The sequence below is a fragment of the Psammomys obesus genome, unplaced genomic scaffold (genome assembly GCF_907164565.1).
Source record: "Psammomys obesus unplaced genomic scaffold, mPsaObe1.curated_primary_1811, whole genome shotgun sequence".
Classification (NCBI taxonomy): Eukaryota; Metazoa; Chordata; class Mammalia; order Rodentia; family Muridae; genus Psammomys; species Psammomys obesus.
Window position 1 is genome coordinate 20,088,577 of NW_026596079.1, and position 20,971 is coordinate 20,109,547.

At 37.8% G+C, this 20,971-nt stretch overlaps 1 pseudogene; it reads left to right on the plus strand.

Annotated features, from left to right (window-relative positions):
- Positions 1–13,234, plus strand: part of LOC129690833 (40S ribosomal protein SA-like) — a 29,423-nt pseudogene extending 16,189 nt beyond the window's left edge.
- Positions 13,235–20,971: the final 7,737 nt, after the last annotated feature.

Consider the following 20,971-nt stretch of genomic DNA (forward strand, 5'->3'; position numbering starts at 1 on the left):
GCAAGAGCTCTCCTTCAAACTAGTTTACATGAGTGTTGGATTCTTGCAGAAATACTATGGAGTAAATATCTTCCTTATACTTATAAGACGAAAACAAACAAACAACAACAACAAAAACCAATTAATTATGGTCCCTCCAATGAAATGGGAACCTGATTCTAGAGTTCATTACTCCAGTTGCCTTGCTAATAAATCAATAGTAACAGGATAGCAGGCAAACTATTGAGCGTAGCAACATTTTGGGTAACTATCTCTCCATTCAGATTGGGTTCTTCATCATAGAACAAGCAATGTGTTTGTTTGTTTTTTGTTTGTTTGTTTCAAGACAAGGCAAGATTACAGGGTTTCTCTGTGTAACAGCCATGGCTGTCTTGTCTCTTTGTGGACCAGGCTGGTCTCAAACTCACCCAGATTCCCCTGTCTCTGCCTTCTGAGTGCTTAGATTAAAGAAGTGTGCCACCATTGCCTGTCTTGAGCAATGTTAATTAAGGATCCCACATGGCTTTTTGGGGGGCTGGCCCAACCTCTGATTGTATCTCCTGGCTTTATAAAGAGGAATTCTCTTTGCAGATACACTGTTTGTTTGTTTCTTTTTCAAATCCATAGTTTCTATTATTACGGTCTGGTATTAAGTTTCCTTAGCTTCAAGTCCTTTGATTTGAAAAAACTATCACATTGTTGCACTAAATTTCCCTTTTTCAATAGTAAGAAAATCTTCAAAGCTTTTGTCTTTCATTTTCTCCAATTTCCAAAGCCTAAGCCCCAGGAAGAATATGAAGAGTAATTAGTGTCAGTTGTGACCACAGGTCTCAAACCTGTCCTCAGCCCCACAGAGTCAAGAGACTAAAGGGTTTTCTTTTTGTCAACTCTGTTTAAAGGTTAAAATTTACCAATTTTCACTTATGTATGCCTAGGTTTTCATAATTACAGCTAAAATGTATGAATCTTTGTAAAGTCACAAAATTATTGTTCTCAAGATGCATAAAAAGATAAGAGTCTTCTGAAAAAGAATTTGGTTATGGAGACCATTTAGACACTAGACTTCTTGTAGGCTAGAAGGGTATTTGAGGAATGGAATGAGGGTTAAGACTAGGAGCTTTATAGCCCATCCTTATCTTGAACTTGCAAATATGGGAGGCTTATCTTAGTGTCTTCTTTTCCTCTAACCTCTACATCTTAAGGACTGGAATGACACGTATATGTTACCACACCTAGATAGCAAGACAATCACTTATTTAAATCAAGGAACACTCTATCTCAAACATGACATTAAGTGCTAGCATTTCTTTAATAAATTTTCTACTAATTGTTAACAGATGACATTAATAAATTGTACATGTCTTTTGAATTAATAATTTTTTATTAATTCCAGTTTATTCACTTTGTATCCCAGCTGTACCCTCCTCCTTCATTCCCTCCCAGTCTCACTTTTCCTCCCTCTTCTCCTCCCATGCCCCTCCCCCAGTCCACTGACCCTAGCCTATCAGGTCTCATCAGGACTGGCTGCATTTTCTTCCTCTGTGGTTGCACACGTTGTTTTATTGGTATCCACATTTTGGTTTGATAAGATGTCAATAAAAATTATCAGTGCTTAATAAATAGATACAGGCTCTCTAGAAACTGGCAGCTTTGGTGAGCCAGCGAACAGACTCTGATGAAGACCTTTAGACATCTGAGTGAGCACTTTTACCAGGGTAGAAAGGCACGTGCAGCTAACAGCCCTCTCTCAAGTGCAGTGGAGAAAGGAAATGTAACGCATGCAGAAGGGAGGAACAGCCAAAGCAAAACCAAGGTGGTGAGGTCAAAAGCCCTGCTGGGATGAGACTCCACTCAACAGGCCCAGCTCTTTTGTAATCACCTCCCTGATTGGGACTGGGTGGCAATGTAGAGAGAGCTTGGGAGAAGGGAAATCAGGGAGGAGGGTAAAGGTCACAACCGTTTTTTAGAAGTGCACAAGCCACGTGATACAAGATTAGATCTTGTATTAGATCTTATGCTATCTGAGCATTTTAAACATGGAGATGTTTTCCAAGACAAGGGAAATGAACTACATCACACACACACACACACACACACACACACACACATCTTTTTCAGGCTTTCCTCCTCCTCCCCCAAGCTGACATGAAAGGCACTGAAACAATCAACTCATGGAAGCCCCAAACTCAGGTCAATAAAACCCCCAGACCATTGCTTACTCGGAAGTTCTGCAGCCTTATGGTTACCTAGCAGTATTTGTCTGCCTACACAGCCAATGAAATTCCTAAGATTTTTTTCAAAATGTTTTGTTCTTCTTATGCAAGACCATTTTAGCTGCTGCCAAATTCAGCAGTCACCATAGTGCCATAGTACCTTTAATGCAAAAGTCAGGATAAAATATTTACCCTGGTAGAGTGGTTCTCCTGTAACGGAGAACCTTCCATCTGCCTACTTCAAAGGTTGTTCCTAAAACCTCCTCTGACTGGGGCTCCACTTCAGTGTTCTGTTAATAGTTCAGCAACTGGTTGGAGCACAATTAGCCATTTGTCCTCCCTGCAAGGGGCTGGTCACGAATGTGGCTTCTAAGCCAAGAGTAGGACTCCACCCCGCACAAATTTGGCCTAAAAGCATTAAAAAAAAAAAGACCCACTTCTCTGTTGCCAAGTATTCTAACATAAACATGATTCTGTTTTTTAAAAAGTAAGATGGATCAGAATTAGATCAAAGCACTATTTCTCCTTTGTACCCCTAATTCTGACCTGCCAGTGAACAAGAGGGGAAAAAGCCTGAGGTCACAGGCTACTTTTCCTGCAAGGTACTCAGACCACTGAGTGTTCACTAAGCAGCTTATCAGAGAGTCATGTTGTCCCTGTGAACAACAACCAGTGGGGATAGGGTCAGATTCTTGGGAATCTGCTTACATAGATGTTTGTAATAAATTATATATTTTATATATTTAAATGCATAAATATTTAATATTTATATAATTTATGTATTTATTTAATATATAAGATGTATTAACTATATTTACATATGTTCCCACTCTTTCCTAAATAAACATGTATCTCTGTATTCAGATGTATTTCTAGACTGGAAAGAATTTCTTAACATTGTAAAAAGACAATCGAAAAGGTTCTTTGCTACAGCTGGATTATAAAGTGAATAAGCTGTAATAAAAACAATAAAAAATAATAAATAAATATATAAATAGAAATTAAAAAAAAAGAAAAACTGTTCACTGCCAAAGAGCATTATCTAATCTAAATTATTTACTGTATTTCATTACAAGGAAATCTTTTAAAGTTATATTTGTGAGTGTTTGGAAAGGAAAGAAAGACAGCTTTTCTGGGGCCAAATTATTTTTATTTTTAAGTTACCTGTTTACTAAATGTGTGCATAGATAGCACCTCAGTTTGCTAAGCTCCGTCTGTGCAAACAGCAATGTGTTTAATAATTCAACAACCATATAAAATCTGTACTAATATTATCCCCATATGACAGATGAGGACACTGAGAATAAAGAGCTCAGGTAACTTGCAAAGGGTCACTCAGGTTTAAGAGGCCAAGCTGGGATGCTGGTTAGGCATTCTGTCTGTTCATTCTGTGTTTTTTTTTTCATTGATTCCTGTCTAAGGGAAACCTCATAGATGAGGAATCTAAGTCATACATATTCATGTAAACAGCTTATTGGGCATGATGTCCCACCCTGTAATTCCAGCTACCAGGAGGATACTATCATAGGAGTATATTTTTGAGTTCCAAGCTAACCTGACCACAGTATAAAGCAACATATATAACCTATTTTAGTATGTAATAGAATACATATTTTATTATAATAATAAATAACATAAATATTTAAGTCTATTTAATTCACATAAAATCTAAATAGAATAAAGAAAATAATATATCTTAATTAGAATAATAATGACTAAATAAATAAATAAGGGTGCTATGGCCAGGCTTGGTAGGCTAGCCTAACCATCATAGGTATTTATGTGTGGAGGAATACTAATTCCAGGTACTTAGGTAGGTAGGTGGCAAATTCTTGTTCAGTCTGGTATTCAGAGTCAAAATTTAAAACTACTTCAAGAGGAGGGCGGGGTATGAGATGTCTTGTAGGTAAAGGCACTTGTCTCTGAGCCTGGCCACTGAGTTCAAGCCTCAGAAACCCCGTGGCGGAAGGGGAAAATCAATGCCAAGGAGTGTTCTCTGGCTTTCACACGTGTAGCATGGCATGTGCACTCTGTCCCACACCCAAGATTTAAAGAGATGTAATGGAAAAGAAAAGAAAAACTGTCCATGCAAATCACTGAACACATTTGATTTACAAAGGCTAAGGATTTAGCTTAGTATCTGTCCCTCGGTTCAACTCTGAGTGCTAAGGGGAGGAGAAAAGCTAAATATAAATTTCTATTTACAGTTATAACCTCTTCAGGTACTTGTTTCTTTAGACTCACTTGTCCATATTAGGCTATGAACTACCTACAACTAAGAGAAATTTAAACTTCTTTCTATAATTGGTCACACAAAGTAAACAGGGGAGTTTTAAAATACACCTTCATCTTCAACTTCTGAATAGCATGATTAATTCATGGAGGAACAATATATGTTCACAAACACCAAAAATACATGATGAATTCATGCTGAAATAGGGATTTGCAAAGCATTCAGAGTGAGAACCTACAAAGAGGAGCTGATGTAGTTTAGGGTAAAAGCACAACCTTGGCCCACACAGAAACCAGGAAAGCTATATGACATTACATAGAAGAAGAGTCCATGCGTGTGAGAATTAGCGAACACCAAACATTGTACTTTTCATCCTCCTAAGGCTCTCAATCTTTCTAACACTGCGATGCTTTGACGTACTTCCTCATATTGTTGTGACCCCCAACCATAAAAGTATTTTCGTTGCTCCTTTCTAACTGTAACTTTGCTACTGTTACAAATCGCAATGTAACTCTGATATGCAAATCCCCAGAGGCATCACAGCCCACATGTTGAGAACCATGGTCCTAAGGTGCTATTGTTTGGGAAGTTTCGTGGTCTGTGACTGGAAGACTAAGCCAACTGTCCCTTAAACATGGTTGAAATTTCTGTAACTTCTCTGGATTAAAGGAAAAAAAAAATAGTTTGGCCTTCCAGCTAGAAAACAACCCTAAAGGGTTTTATTTATGTTTTAAGGAGATTTCTCATCTCCAAACTGCAACTGGGTTCAGCCTGTTAAGTAGACACTCCTCCATCCCACAAGTGTACATATTTTGTCTATCTAAAAGAGAAAAGACTGTCTTTACTAGTAAAATAAAATAACTCCTGCCGCTGTTATAATTTTTATTCATTCATGCGTACATTTAAAAGACTGTTACACAATTGTAACCTAAAATGGAGAAATGAAATATAAGTATATCCATAGATAATCATACCCTACAGAATGTACAAAAAGCTTCTTAAATAAGTGCTACAAATAAGTCCATGGAACCTGGAAAGATTATCAAATAACATAATCATGTAGAAAATCTTGTCCAGCAAAAACATGGTAGTTACTAATCAGGACATGAATAGCTAGGAACTTGAGAAGAAAACGATGCTTTCTACTGTATACATTTTTGTGCCTTTAAATTAATGTTGTATTAATGTAACACCTGTTCAAAAACTAGTTTTTAAAAAGAAAATTTACCTAAAACACCTATAGTTGCTATAGATAACAGCTATATTTATAGATATTTATCATTTTAAGCATCAAATTAACACCCTAGAAATTAAGACTGCCAGCTGAGCTGTGGAACAGGCCTGTAACTACAGAATGAGGTATGCTCAGTCAGGAGTAATACCAAGAGTTCCAGAACAGCATGGTCTACATAGTGAGTTCCAGGTCATTCTTGACTGTGGAGCATTGGCATAAAAACAAAACAAAACAAAACAAAAACAAACAAACAAAAAATCCACAACTCTATAAATAGGCTTATCAGAAAGTGTACCCAGTTGAAACTGCAATCAGCAATCTTCTAGAACAGGTAAATAGACAATGCATCTATCACTTGGCTGAAGATGAAGCTCAGTTGGTAAATGTTTGCCTAGCATTCACAAAGCCCTTGGTTCAGTCTCTAGCAACTCTAACAACACATAACCTATTTGTCTTGTCACGCATCTGTAATTGTAGTACTTGAGAGAAGGAGGCAGGAGGGTCAGATGTTAAGATCCTCACTGGTTGTACAAAGTGATTTTGACGCTTTACTACAGTACATAAGACTCTATCTCAATGCTGAGATTCAGGGCCAAACTTGTGGCAGAGCACAGAGAGTCTTATGGAGGAGCAGAGGGGTGGGATTAGAGGGACATGGAGAGGACAGGAGCCCCACAAGGAGATCAACAAAACTAAAAGATCGGAGCCCAGGGGGTCCTGCAGAGGCTGATGTACCAAGGGAGGACCAAACATGAAGAGGACCTAGACCCCCTGCTCAGATGTGGTCAACTGGCAGCTCAGTGTCCATGTGGATCTCTGAGTGAGAGGATCAGGGGCTGCCTCTATCATGAATTCAGTTGACTGTTCTCTGATCAGTCACCCCTGATGATGCAGCCTTGCCAGGCCATGGAGGAAGAGGATCCAAGCAGTCCTGATCAGACTTAACAAGCTATAGGCAGATGGCAATAGTGGAGAACTCCCTCTTTCAGTGGACTAGGGGAAGAGGGAGGGAAGGTGGGACTGGGGGGGGGGTTGAGGGATATATAATGAATAAATAGTGACGAAAAAATTTAAAATAACGAAATAAAAATGAGAAAAAAGACTTTGTCTCAAGAATAAAACAAAATTCCCACACACTACTCAAATCACCCTCAAAACAAAAAAAAAAAAGAAAAGAAAAGAAAGAAAACTTTAAAGAGAAAAAAGAAGAATGGGAAGGAAAGAATGAAGCAAATAAAATGAATCACAGGCCAATGGTAAATGTATAGTAACAAAGATTACCTGAAAGAACAGAGAAGGATAAGGTGAGCTCGGTGTGGTGGAATGTATTTGTGCCGTCCCAGCTGCCTGGGGGGTTGAGGTTGAAGGATGGATGCCTTAAGGCCACTAGTCTGAGACCAGCCTGGAGAGCATGACTAGACCTCATCTCTAAGAGAAGAGGAGCAAGCCAAAGAACAGGAGGAGGAAGAAGAAAGGAAGAAGAAGGAGGACGCCATATTTATAAAACATTTTTCTAAAATCCATGAAAGAAATAAATTCAGAAAATTCATATAAGCATGTAAACAGAAACATCTAGACACATGATAGTGAAACAGCTGCAAAGCAAAATGGAGTCAAATGAGCAAGAAAAAGGACAAAATTCTCCTTTGAAGTAAACATACACACTCACACAAATCTGACAGCTAACACTGACAGTGGATTGGCATTTTTATTGTACAGAAAGAAAGTAAATGTCCACCTAATATCATATAAATAAGGAAACATTTGTTGCAAGTTTTATGATGAAAAGAGAAAAGAGTAGAAAATATTAACATATATGTGTATTGTATATATAAATAAACATCAGGGTCGGAGACATTCCCTGCTTTTCCAGAGGACTTGAGTTCAGCTCTTAGCATCCACATCAGCTTGCTGACAACCACTTCTTCTGGCCTTTGCACATATATATACACACACACAAACTCATACACGCAAACACAGATAAAAATAAATCTTTAAAATACATAAAAATAAATATTAATCTGATAAACAATAAGCTTCTTACTTAAAATTACACAAAGAAATTGAATTCACAATGAATTACTATTAAATATAAGGGATTTAAACTGCTACCAGTACAGAGAAAGCCGTAAATGAAGAATTTTGTGATACATTATAATGAGATCTTTTTTAGAGCCATAAAGTGATTTTGTTTTTGTTGATAAATATCAACTTCTATAACTTTATTATTTTACTGTAAACTTAAAATTGTATCTATGGGGAAAAAAACCTTACATCTGGCTCTGAAATAGTTCAGTTGAGGGATGCATCCATGATATGAGTTTAATTCATTGCAGAAAAATAATAACAATAGTTAAATACAGTTATTTAAAAGGCTATGGGCACAGTTCAGTAGCAGCACAATTGATTCAGTCCATAGCATCATAAGAAAATACTTACATAAAATCAAATCAGTTTTCTAGTTGTCAAATTATAATCACTAGAGAATCTTTAAAGAATAATTGTATTTATGAAAAACAAGACATATTTTCCATAATTGAAACAATTTGAGTTATAAAATTAATAAATTTTAAATGAATTATAATTCAAAGCATTACAAACATTCAATAGTCTGCAATCAGCAAATAAACTATCAAGAATAGTACAGGAGAGGAGCAAACTCTTTTGTGAACAATAACTCTAAGTTACCTTCAAAAGTGTAGAATTGAGTTCAGCTGTATTCAAGATAGTATGCCCATAGACTTCCCCAAAATACATAGTATATATGTATGTATGTATGTATTAATGTATATTTGTTTGTATGATGTATGAAACTCTCAAATAATGAAAAAATTACATTAAAAGAAAACTGTGAGGAACAAATCCCTGTTCTTTATGCTGTGGAGCACATAGGGACTTCTTAGAAATGGAAACAGAAAGGGGCAGCAACTTTCCAACAGAGAGAAGTGCCCCACCTCTCCAGCTGAGTCAAGGTTTTCATTGTTGATGATAAAGTAATCTTTATTGCATGTACTCTCAATGTGACATAAAAATGAACTTCCTGTTTTTTTTCTGAAATAGGCAACTAGATCTAATCTGATCATGAAGAAAGCATTACATAAATCATAATTGAGGCTCACTGTATAAAATCCCAATAGTCTTCAAAACTGTTAAAGTCATCTCAAACACTCAGAGATTGAAAGGCTGTTTTAGCTTAGCCTAGTCTGAGTAGTTACAACTACTAAATGCCATATGATAATCAGGGTAGGATTCTTTTTTTTTATTATTATTATTATTATTATTATTATTATTATTATTATTATTATTATTTATTTTTCTTTATTTATTACACTTTATTCACTTTGTATCCCCCCTGTGGTTCTCGCCCTCCTCCCGTCCCAATCCCTCCCTTCCTCCACCTTTTGCATGCATGCCCCTCCCCAAGTCCACTGATAAGGGAGGACTTATTTTCCTTCCTTCTGATCCTAGTCAATTAGGTCTCATCAGGAGTGGCTGCATTGTCTTCTTCTGTGGCCTGGTAATGCTGCTTCCCCCTCATGGTAGGATTCTTGGAACAGAAAAGTAGCTAGGAATAAAAGAAACTTAAGTCTATTTGAACTTTAATAAACAATAACTATTAATTCATAGCAAAGTACCACTCCAATGTAAAGTAAAAATAATACTAAAATAGATTAAGTTATTAAGAATATTCTATACTATGTTTATATTTTTATATATATCTAAGTATGTTCAAAGTTTAAAATATCAAATAAACAGAAGAGAAAACAATAAGACAATAGTTTGCCAATTTAAAGGAAACAAGAGGAAAATAAATAGAATTACAGCAAAAGATAAAAACTTTTATTAATCACTACATTAAATATAAACCAGTGAAATCTACATGTAACAAGACTACGAATAAAGTCAAGTTTTCTTAATTTGTTTTATTAATTTATTACATCACTATCACAATTTCCCCTTTCTTTCTCTGCCTTCTCACCTCCTCCAACTCCCTGACAACATCTCTCTTCCCATCCACTCTTCCTGCTTTCTTTCAAAAAAGTAGTAGGCCTCCCATGAATATCAACCAAACATAAGATATTAAGTTGTATCAATTTGCAACAAGATTAGGCACATTACCTCAGATTAAGGTTGGATGAGGCAACCCAATAGAAGAAAAGGGTCCTAAAGGCAGGCAAAAATCATCAGAAATAGCCTCTGCTCACTCTGTAGGACTCAATGGCTGGCTCTTTGACCTCCCCACCCCCCAAGGGAGCAGCAGTCCTGTTAGGCCACAGAGGAGGATTTTTGCAGCCATTCCTGAAGATACCTGATAAAACAGGGTCAGATGAAAGGGGAGGAGGTCCTCCTCTATCAGTGGACTTGGAAAGGGGCAGGGAGGAGATGAGGGAGAGAGGGTGGGATTGGGAAGGAATGAGGGAGCAGGATACAGCTGGGATACAGAGTTAACAAAATGTAACTAATAAGAAAAATAAAAAAAAATAAAAAAAATAAACCTAGATTTTAAGATTAAAAAAAAAAAAGATTCCCATAGAAGACCAAGGTACCCAACTATTACATATACAGAGGCCTAGGTTAGAGGCATGCAGGCACTCTGTCAGTTCAGTCTCAGTGAGCCCTTATGAGTCCATGTTTGTTGTTTCTGTGGTGTGTGTGTGCTATCTTTGACCCCTCTGGATCCTAAAACTCTTCCTCTTCCTCTTCAACAGGATTCTCCAAACACTCTAATGTTTGGCTTCTGGTGGAGGGCTTGGGACATCAATCCAGCCACAAAAACTTCCACCTACACTTTGTCCTGACATCATGCTGTGCTGGGTAAAGGCAGCACAGAGATTATGGGAGTGCCTAACCAGTGACTAGTCAGCTTGAGGCCCATGTCATAAGAGGGAGTCCGCCACTGACACTATCTGGAGGACCAGAAACCAGAGCCTGGGAGGCCCAGAGACGTAGAATATGACCAAACATGATCAAAAGTCAATGAAATGATGTCTAATGATATTCTGCTGTACTCATAGATTGGTATCTAATCCAATCGTCCTCAGAGAGACTTCATGCAGGAACTGAGGGAAACAGATGCCAAAGACCTAATGTCAAGTTTTAATATGCTCATTCCCGGTTATTTTTTAAAGATGTATTCATTCTTATTGAATGTGAATGTGCATAAATTTTTGTCTGCATATGCGTATGTGCACCCGATGACTGCCTGCTGCTCTTCCTGGAAAAAAGTGTGTGCAGGAACCCCTGGAGTTAAGAGTGATTGTTAGCCATGGTGTGGGGGCTGCGAAGTCAATCTCAGTCTTCTACAAGAACATCAAATGGTCTTAATCGCTAAGCCATCTTTCCAGGCCATTTAGGCCTCTCCTAAAAATCACTTTTTAATTTCATGTTTAAAAACATAGTTGAGGCTGCATTCCTCTCCTGTATCCGCAGGAAGTTTGAGTCCCCTGTTCAAACATGTATACAGTAAAAAACAACAACAACAACAACAACAACAATAAAAAACAACCTCATGTTAAAAAAAAAACATAGTTGAAAATACAATTATAAGGAAGTATTAGACAGACACTAAAAAGTTAAAGCTGGTTTAACTTTGAGAATGTCATCCAAAGCAGACTGAAAGCAAGAAACATTACTTGATAAAGAAAGAAATGTAATGATTAAGGATTTAACTTTTTGCAGAGTTATCATTGCATATAGCAATAAGATCTCAAAATGCAGTGGACACACAGACAGGATCTAGCTACAGAAAAATATTGTCATACTCTCCTCTTTGTGATCAATACAGCTAGACAAACATGCAGTAGAACTCTCTTGTGCAGTTTAGGGTTTTTCACTTGCAGGAGTGGAGCAATCGCACCCTGCAATTATGTCAACCACAAGTGTCTCTAAAATTACAAATTATTCCTGGTTGACAAATATCATATTACTTTCACAGTCAATTATATACGTAGATATGGATATGAACATATGCTGTATGTATATATAAGCCCACCCATAGAAATACATATATATATATATATATATATATATATATATATATTTACATATATACTAATGCAGAAGAGTATGATGGACAAAAGTTTACACAATTGATGTGTATAGTTACTGTTGCTATCAGAAAGATATAATTTATATAATTTTTGACTGGATATAAAACTTTGGGGTGTGGATCAAAGGCAGAAGAAGAGGGTTGGAGGCCTGTACTAGTTAATCTTTCTAAAAATTGAGTGTAAGAAAGAAATAATATCACTTAATGCAAATTTTCCCAGAGTGAGAAGAAAGTAAAGGCTGACTAATGTGTGTGCCAAAACAAAACAAAAATCAAACACTGGCAATCAATCCTCCTCACAGACATTCATTAGAGGTTGAGGTTTTAAACAAACCTCTAATGTTATTAAATCAAAATCAGCAAGACATAAACAATGTGATATTTAGCATCCAAAAATCTTCAATGCTGGACTTTAATTTATAGACTTTTATTGCTAGACTATTATCTATAATCTTCAATCTATAAATAATATCTATGTACACATAAGGAATACTATGGTGCTGTGAGTGTGAATGAACTAAAACTGAAGGAACAAATAAAGTATAGAAATAAAAACTGTTTTTTCCTTGTTGCCTGGGGATGGGTCTATAAGGCGTTGCTCTTGATTCCCGGCGTAACTTAGAAACTTAAAGGGGAAACTTACACAAAGTCTGGAGCCCTTGATGCCCTGCAGATGAAGGAGGAGGATGTCCTCAAATTCCTTGCCTTGGGAACCCACTTAGGTGGCCCTAACATTTACTTTCAGATGACACAATACTTCTACAAAAGGAAGAGTGATGGTATCTGCATCATAAATCTGAAGAGGACCTGGGAGAAGCTGCTGTTTGCAGCTCAGGCTATTGTTGCCATTGAGGACCCTGCTGATGTCAGCGTCATCTCCTCCAGGAACACTGGCCAGTGAGCTGTGCTGCAGTTTGCTGCTGCCACTAAAGCCACTCAACTTGTGGGCCGCTTCAGACCTGGAACCTTCACTAACCAGATCCAAGCAGCCTTTAGGAAGCCACGGCTTCTAGTGGTGACTGGTCCCGGGGATGACCACCAGCCCCTCACGGTGGCCTCTTACGTCAGCCTGCCCACCATCGCTCTGTGCAATGCAGATACTCCTCTGCTCTCTATGGGCATTGCCATCCCGTGCAACAACAGGGAGCTCACTCGGTGGGTCTGATGTCGTGGATGCTGGTCCAGGAGGTACTCCGCATGTGTGGCAATATCTCCCATGAGCACCCATGGGAAGTTATGCCTGATCTTTACTTCTACAGAGACCCAGAAGAGATTGAGAATGAGGAGCAGGCTGCTGCTGAGAAGGCCGTGACCAAGGAGGAATTACAGAGCGAATGACTATGCCAGCTCCTGAGTTCACTGCCGCTCAGCCCGAGGTGGCAGACTGTTCTGAGGGTGTGCAGGTGCCCTCCGTACTCATCCAATAGTTCTCTACTGAAGACTGGAGTGCCCAGCCAGCCAGTGAGGACTGGTCAGCAGCTCCCTCAGCACAGGCCACCGAGTGGGTTGGAGCCACCACTGAGTAGCCCTGAGCCCCTTCACAGACCCCTTTCCCCGGAGCAAAGGAGAAAAGAGGTGGAAAGAAAATAAGTTCCTAAAAGCTAAAAAAAATAATAATAAAATAAAATAAAAACTGTGATTCAGAAAGGATATTCACTGTGTAGTCCCTTCATAGGCTGTCAACAAATAATGACTCTAACCAAATAACATTAAAGGCTACTGTGTGACTTACCCTGAGAGAAGTATTGATTAAACAGGGATATGGATGTGTTTTCAGGAACGTAGAGCATATTATGTTTCTTGCTCTTAGAGGTGATTTTGTGAATACATTCTTGTTGTAAGCATTTAGTCACAAACTTATAATTTGATACTTTTTTCAGGATATGTATTATAGTTCACTGCCAAACTGATGATGGTGGTTGCTACTGTTATTTGATGTTGAGGATGAAATTTATACTGTGTACATGTTAAGCATACACTCTACTACGAAATCACATTCCATGTCCTTGGTGTCGTCGGGAATACTCTTAACATCAAGCCTTTTCTATTGCTAGGTTCTCTGGAACCACCTGTGTCTTTCTTTCAGGTTTAGACTTGCAATTTTGCTTCCAAATTCTGCCCCGAAGATGCGTGATTCTCGGTAATACACTGGTGTAGGTGTAACTTTGGCTCTGCGGTCGGTCACTGTTGAGCTATTTTTAAACTGTCCCCCAAGGTCTGTTCTCTTATCTCTTTCCAACTCCCTCAGAAAACTGTTAGTAATGCTGGAATCGAGACAGTTGCCCAATGTCAGTTGGGGAAGGCAGGCTCTATGTCTCACTGGCCATGTGCATGTATAGTGAAGTAAAATTAATAACCTCTGTGTTGTTTAGTCTATATTTTATTGGCTGGCTGCCTAGAATGACTCAGGCCCCTTATTGAAGAGTTAATCCTTCTTTTCTGAAAAAAAGAGAGGGAGAAGAGGGAGAGTGAGAGAGAGACAGAGAGAGAGAGAAAGATGCAAAGAGACAGAGAGAGAAAGAGAGAGAGACAAAGAGACAGAGAGACACAGGCAGAGGAAAAGAAAAGACAAACTCTGGAATTACCTCTCCCAGAGGGAAAATTAATAAAGGATTGAAAAATAATTTAGAATGAGAAAGAAAAGTCTACATGCTAGTTGTTTTTTTACTGCTCAAAAAAAAAAAAAAGCTTCATTCAAACATAGTTGTAATCAAGCCGAATTGCCACCATGGTCTAGTGATTTACAACCCGAGAGCTGACCTTCACAAGCAGTGCCTGTCTTACATGGAATAGGAAAGCCAAGTTAATTGTCTGCCTTACACTCGGCGCAGCAGATTCACAACATGGCAGATAATACTGATGACTACTATTATTTAAAGCATTTCTCAAAGGATTTATGAGTATAATTAAAGTGAATTTGGAAGCCAGGTAGTGGTGGCATATGCCTTTAATTCTGGAACTTGAGAGGCAGAGGCAGGCAGATCTCTGAGTTCAAGGCCAGCCTGGTTGACACTACCACAGCCAGGGCTACCGCGAGAAACACTGTCTTGAAAAATTTAAATAAATTATGACTCCACCTTATAAAGTAAAACTCATCATTGCATCGAATAAATATAAGCATTTCATATCAATATGTATATATTCAATTATTGAATGGGAAGAGAAAGATTAAATCTTATGCTTTTGAAGCTGGATAGATGGGTCAGTGGTTAAGAGCATTTACTGATTTTCCAGAGAACCTGAGTACAATCACCAGCACTCATTGAATAGCTCACGATTGCCTCTAATTCAAGATCTAGAGGACCTGGCATCTTTCTGGTTTCTGGGGGTACTTGAACATATGAAACACACACACACACACACACACACACACACACACACACACACACTCCAAATTACTTGTAACCTTTCTAACAACTGAGGTATAATATTTTTTTCCTCTTTTCATCTCATATTCAGAGATAGAATCTCTGGCCCAGAGATTTTTAAGGAGGTAAAGTTTTATGTCCTGTATATAGCATATAAGACAGTTCTTGAGAATCTGGAAGACAGTATATACAGCTTGCAGTTTTATGCCCTCTGACTATTGACAGAGATCCTGTTGATTGCTTTTTTGCTGTCCTTATCCTGCTGGCGTTTAGGGGTGGCTTCCATGCATGCATCTAGCTAAAACTCAGTGTGAACTGACTTGGTGCCAGGCGCAGTTTATGAAGCGTTCCGTTGAAAGAAGGAAGACACGCTATCTTAAATATAACAAAGAAGTAAATGACTTACAAGCTAAAGTGCACGTACATCTGTAGACTCTAAGGCTGGAAAGAGACCTTTTGTCCGTAAGTCGCCTAATTGCCTCAGGTAGATAGAGCTCACGAATTCCCGAAGATGCTAGTCTATCACACAGGCTCCAGAAACTGGTAACTCGCCCTTCTCCCTCGAGGTCTGCCTGCTGACTCTCCTGCCTGGCTTTCTCAGCTTATCTGATGCTTTACTCTATTTGATTTTGATGGATGCTGGAGACCTCTGCTCCCTGCTGGCTTTTCCCATGCTTTGCCAGAGTCCTCTTTCTCTTTCTTTTTTTCTCTAGAGACCATCATACAATTTAAAGACTTCTGTCCTCTCCATTTGAAAATGCCTCTCTGGCCACCTGCCCATGCAGCTTTGGCAGCCTAGTCCTCCCCTGCGGTCTCTGAGGATTCAGTGAGAAACAGTTTTATGACTTGGCTTGTGACGTCAGGCCACCTGTGTTCAAAATATCATACTTCCACTTATTTAGAACCTCAGTTTCACTCAAGTTACTTTATTTTTTCTTTCCTCAGTGTCTTTTTTTTGCCAAGTAAATTTAATAAGTTCCCATTTATAGCTTTTTTAGTATCTCCACAGCCACAAAACTCACAAAAGATTTAGGATGGTATAGCTAAACAGAAAGTAAACCTTAAAGATGACTCCTAAACGTTGAACCACCCAGGTCAATAATCCAGTCGTAACTAAGCTTGCAGTATTTTGAACTCTGTGAAAATAAAGAAGCCTCGTACTTCCCAGGGGACAGATACTCACATCAGAGCAGTGAAAACAACACTTGAAAAACTAAGGACAATGAAGAGAACAAGTAGGGAAAAAAAACCAAGGTGGCCAAGATCTATGTAGGAATAGAACAGGGTAACAAGGGAAGGAATGAGTATCAAGATCACTTGTTCTGCTCTTCAACATCAGTATCAGTTGTAATTGATGGATACTCAGCTCTTTCCACAGACAGGAAAAGCAAAGATATATTTCAATCACATCTCTTGACTATTTCTCCGTAGCTATATATTTTTCTTTGTAGCTACAGGTAAAAATAATAAATCGTGGGAGGGGGTTACAGATGGGATACAAAGCAAATATACTGTAATTAATAAAAATAAAATTAAAATTAAAAAAATAATGATAAATCTTGTTATGGGTTATTCTGAGACTTGTCTATATTAACTAAAGAGAACTATTCTTGCTCAACATGATCTCATTGTATTACAGTAGCCATTTTCCACCACACTCTAATTTTAAAGTTTCAACATACTCCCCAAAGTCCTTTTATCTCCACCATCTTTTTATTCACAGAGAAGCATTAGTCATATGAGATTTTATACCATGAAAATGATTTTAAAATTGAAGACGTCTAAGCAACTTCTGGAAGAAAGGCAGACCTTTTTCTGAAGTGTGACAGAAACACTTGTTGTGGTCATTGCTTCTGGTTGGAAGGAGCAGAAGGTGGCCTTATAAAACAGCTAATCAAGATAAGCCCAAGACAGACAGAGAGAATCCTTGATGACACCGCTTCAATCTCTCCAACCAGCCAGAGCAGAAAAAAAAAAAAAAAAATCCTAGCAGACATTTACCAGTGTATTACCCAGATGTTTTCACTTTAACTGTATTTAGTGGGCTAGTGTGTCGCTTTCATTCAGAAACCCATTGATAAAACATAGAGCTGTCGCAGCTTGATGGCTAAGCCCTGTTATCTTTCACCTTTCTCTTTCCTGGCCCATCTGCAGGGTTCCCATAGAAGCAAATCTCTCCATATCCTGTGACTTTCCTGAGTTTCTGGATAACTCCCTGTAGCTATGGCATCTCTTATCTAGCTCCAGCTTTAAGAGGGAAAGCCAGTGCACACAAAAAGCATTAATGATGTGAAAGGGAGATAGGGCTATGGCCAGAAGTCTCTGCTTTAAATCAAATACATGCTTCTCATTACCGACTTTATGAACTTGAACATTACATTGCTCATTTATCAAACATAATCATCTAATTCTCCTGTCTGCCCTCTTGACGTTGTCTAGCAATGCAAAGTTTCCACAGAAGAGAAAAATTCATCCAGTGAGGAACAGTAGCCAAATTGCATTTTATAAATGTTATCCTGATGAGACCGGGAACACACATGAATCAGTGTCTGGAGTAGGTTCTTCAAGCCTTAATAGGGATTAAAAAAAGAAGTAATTGAATTATTATGTCTGAAAAAAAAATGATGGTTTGTGAAAACAAGCAAAGAAAGAAAGATCACTCGGAACAAGGGAGTCGCGACAGAATTTGCTGAGTATCTTACTCATCAAAGGTTCAAACACTTTCTCTGCAGCTCCATAGCCTCTGAACATTAGTTCTAGAGACATTCTGACATATCTGCATGACTTAGCGCAGAGCATGCTTAGTTAATTAGTACACATTTAATTAATTAAAACTCTTTAACTAGCATGCTTAGTTAATTAGTACATATTTTCATTAGTGAAAGAGTAAATCAGTACCTATGATAACTACTATATGTATATATATATATATATATACATACATATACACATATACATATATACATACATACTTACTTATACCCTCAACATATCTCCCCAACCTGTCTTTATTTTCTATTTAAATTCAAATTCTAAAAGGCAATGTGCTGATTAAAAAAAAAAACCAGTAATAATAATTTTAAAAGGCATTTTCCAGATTCATTGATTAATGTTTCTTTGTGCCCTTACAAGTTGCAAAAATGGCTATTGAAGGGTGATTGCTTCCTCACAGAAGGCTGTGGGGGAGAAATAAAAGAATCTCAAAGAGCTTTGATCAGTCCATGTACCCATTCACATTGTGCTAAGGTTATGTGAGTATGTCTACAGATACACCAGAACCTGCAGGAATGAATTTCCTGCACAGTCTAGTCAAAGAGAGCTTTGCTATTGTTGTCACCTCTCCTGCCACTGAAGACTGATCCAGAGAGGTTCCAATTCCCTACTCCCTGCCAGCTGTAAGCTATGAGAAAGCTTGCTGCTTGAGGAAATCAAGGGGTAAGAAATGTCTAGAAAAGGGATGGACTCATCACAGGAAATCGGGGCATGGATGATGCTCTTCATGGTTAATGATCAAGTGGACTGGTGAATCTCTCACTGGAGCGTCATGTATGGCTTGTTTGCTTATTGATGGTAATTTATAGCATTACTGTCTTATCATTAGGGGTCACACAGCGGGCTTACCTATTATTTGCACTAAGGACAGGAAGGACAGCAAAATAAGGTATCCTATGTGGTTAAAGGTTGAAAGAATGCCTGTCCCTTTTCTTAATCACTTTCTACAAGTCTCTTAAATACATCAGCAGAGTGCCATCCCTTTTTGTTTAAGACCTAGGCAGGGCTTTTTTCCAGCATCAGCGGATAAACAGTCTCTTCTTGCCAGTAATTCATTAAGCATCCTATGGCCATTAACACTTTATGAGGCTAATCAATCAACTACAAAGCCATGTTACTGACTACCTAGCTTAAAGTTCCATCCTGTTCATTGCCTGCAAAGCATTTGTAATTGAACAGAATAAAAAAAAATAAGGATAAACATTATTGTATGGATTTCCGGTTAAGAGAATATACAGATATACAAGCAATCACTGAGTACTGAAAAACTATTATAAAAACATGGTTTATCAATCTTTTCTTGCAAATTATTTGGTTTTTATATCTGTCTAGAAACAAGCATACTGTAGTTTTTTTTTTTTTTTTCATCTAAACAATAAACATCAACAAAAGGTGTAATCCTCCCAGGACACTTATTTTCTGCTGTACTCCTTCATTGTGAATTTACAGAACAAAATGTCAAAAAAAAAAAAAAAAAGCAGCATTTAAACTGAATAAAAGTGAAATCAGGAAAGGTGGTCCTCCTTAGGACAGAGCACAACAGCTGGTTGTCCAGTGTCAAATGGTCAGTCCTAAAAACAAATATACAACTACCATATATAAACTCACGTTATGTTTGGGGATATTTATGCATAACATATGTATGGACAAAATAGCAATGATAAAAAGGTCAGGAATTTAAAAGAGAGGAGATAGGGCTGGGGGAGGGGAATAAAAAGAAGGAAGAAACAGCATAATTAAATTACTATATCAAAACAAAGTACAGATAAATATAAAGTAGTCTTTAATTCTACCCCTCTAGATTTCATTGATATAGATTATACAGTTCCTGCTTTGACTCTAAAGTATCCTGTGTGACGCTCAAAGTCCTATGTCTATTGAGTGGTGATGTGCATTTGGCTTATTCGAGTTTTCAGCCACCTTTGGCACAGTGATCACTCACTCTGAAACAGTTTCTTTGCAGAGCTCTCCGGAGCCACTCCCTTGGTTTTCCTCTTAACCAAGCAGCTACTCTTCACTTCGGTTTTATTTGTTGTTGTTGTTGTTTTTAAAAACATTATTCTATGCTACTTTATTCAGTCTTCCTTATCTTATGTATCTTTAAACATTGAATGTTCTAGACATCATCAATCTTACAATTCCATTTCCTTTCAGCATTAATTCAGGCAGTGTCTGAATGGCATTAACCTCATTACTTGTGGCAACCCTCAGGTTTTCATGTCCAGCCGAGAATATTTTGAGAGCAAAACTCTGGATCTTCTCAGGCAGACTTTCTGTTGTCTATTTCTTCTATGTATAAGCCTAACCACCCTGAAGTCATGCTTGACTCCTTGACTCCTGTGCAACTCTCACTTCACATCCAAATACAGAAAATCCAAATGGATCTATCGATCCATGATCTATCAGAATTATTTGCACATGTTTTCTCTAACTAACAAGCTGACTGTAACTTGTTTGTAAAAATGTAAAAAGTGAAGAGCAGCTAAGATTCTTAAGCTGGAATAAAAATGTAAGGAAAATGTTCTTGCCCTCTATTATGATGGCTAATTTAGCTTGACTGCAGTACCTACATGACAGTTCAGGTGTCTTCGATGGTATTTTTTAAAATATGATTAATGCTTATACATGTTTGAATACTTTGAATAAAGTAGACTGTGCTCCACACCCGTGAGTATAATGTAATCTGTTGAAGGTTTCAAGAAAAACAACAATAACAACAAAAAGCTGAGAACTAAAGGACAGGGTTGCTGAACTTCAGTGTCTTAAGATTTAAGACAATAGCATTCACTCTCTCAAGATCTCTGTTTCCAGCCATAGAACAAATCCTGTAATTTTTGAAATTGTCAGCATACCCTGAAGATTTTGAAATAGCCAGCTCCTACTATGTCTTGAAGTAAAGTTTGTGTCCTTTTCCCTTGCATTTCACACATTATGTTTTTCTGAATAACCCATATTATGACACAAATAAAACATAATATTTAAAACCACATGGAGTTGGCATGGAAAATTAAAAATAGAAAAACACTAAGTAGAGTAGAATGTTCAGAGGAATCCAATATACCTATGCATTCAAAGCTATACGACAATGAACAAAAAGATAGAACTGAAAGAGTCTTCAGCAGT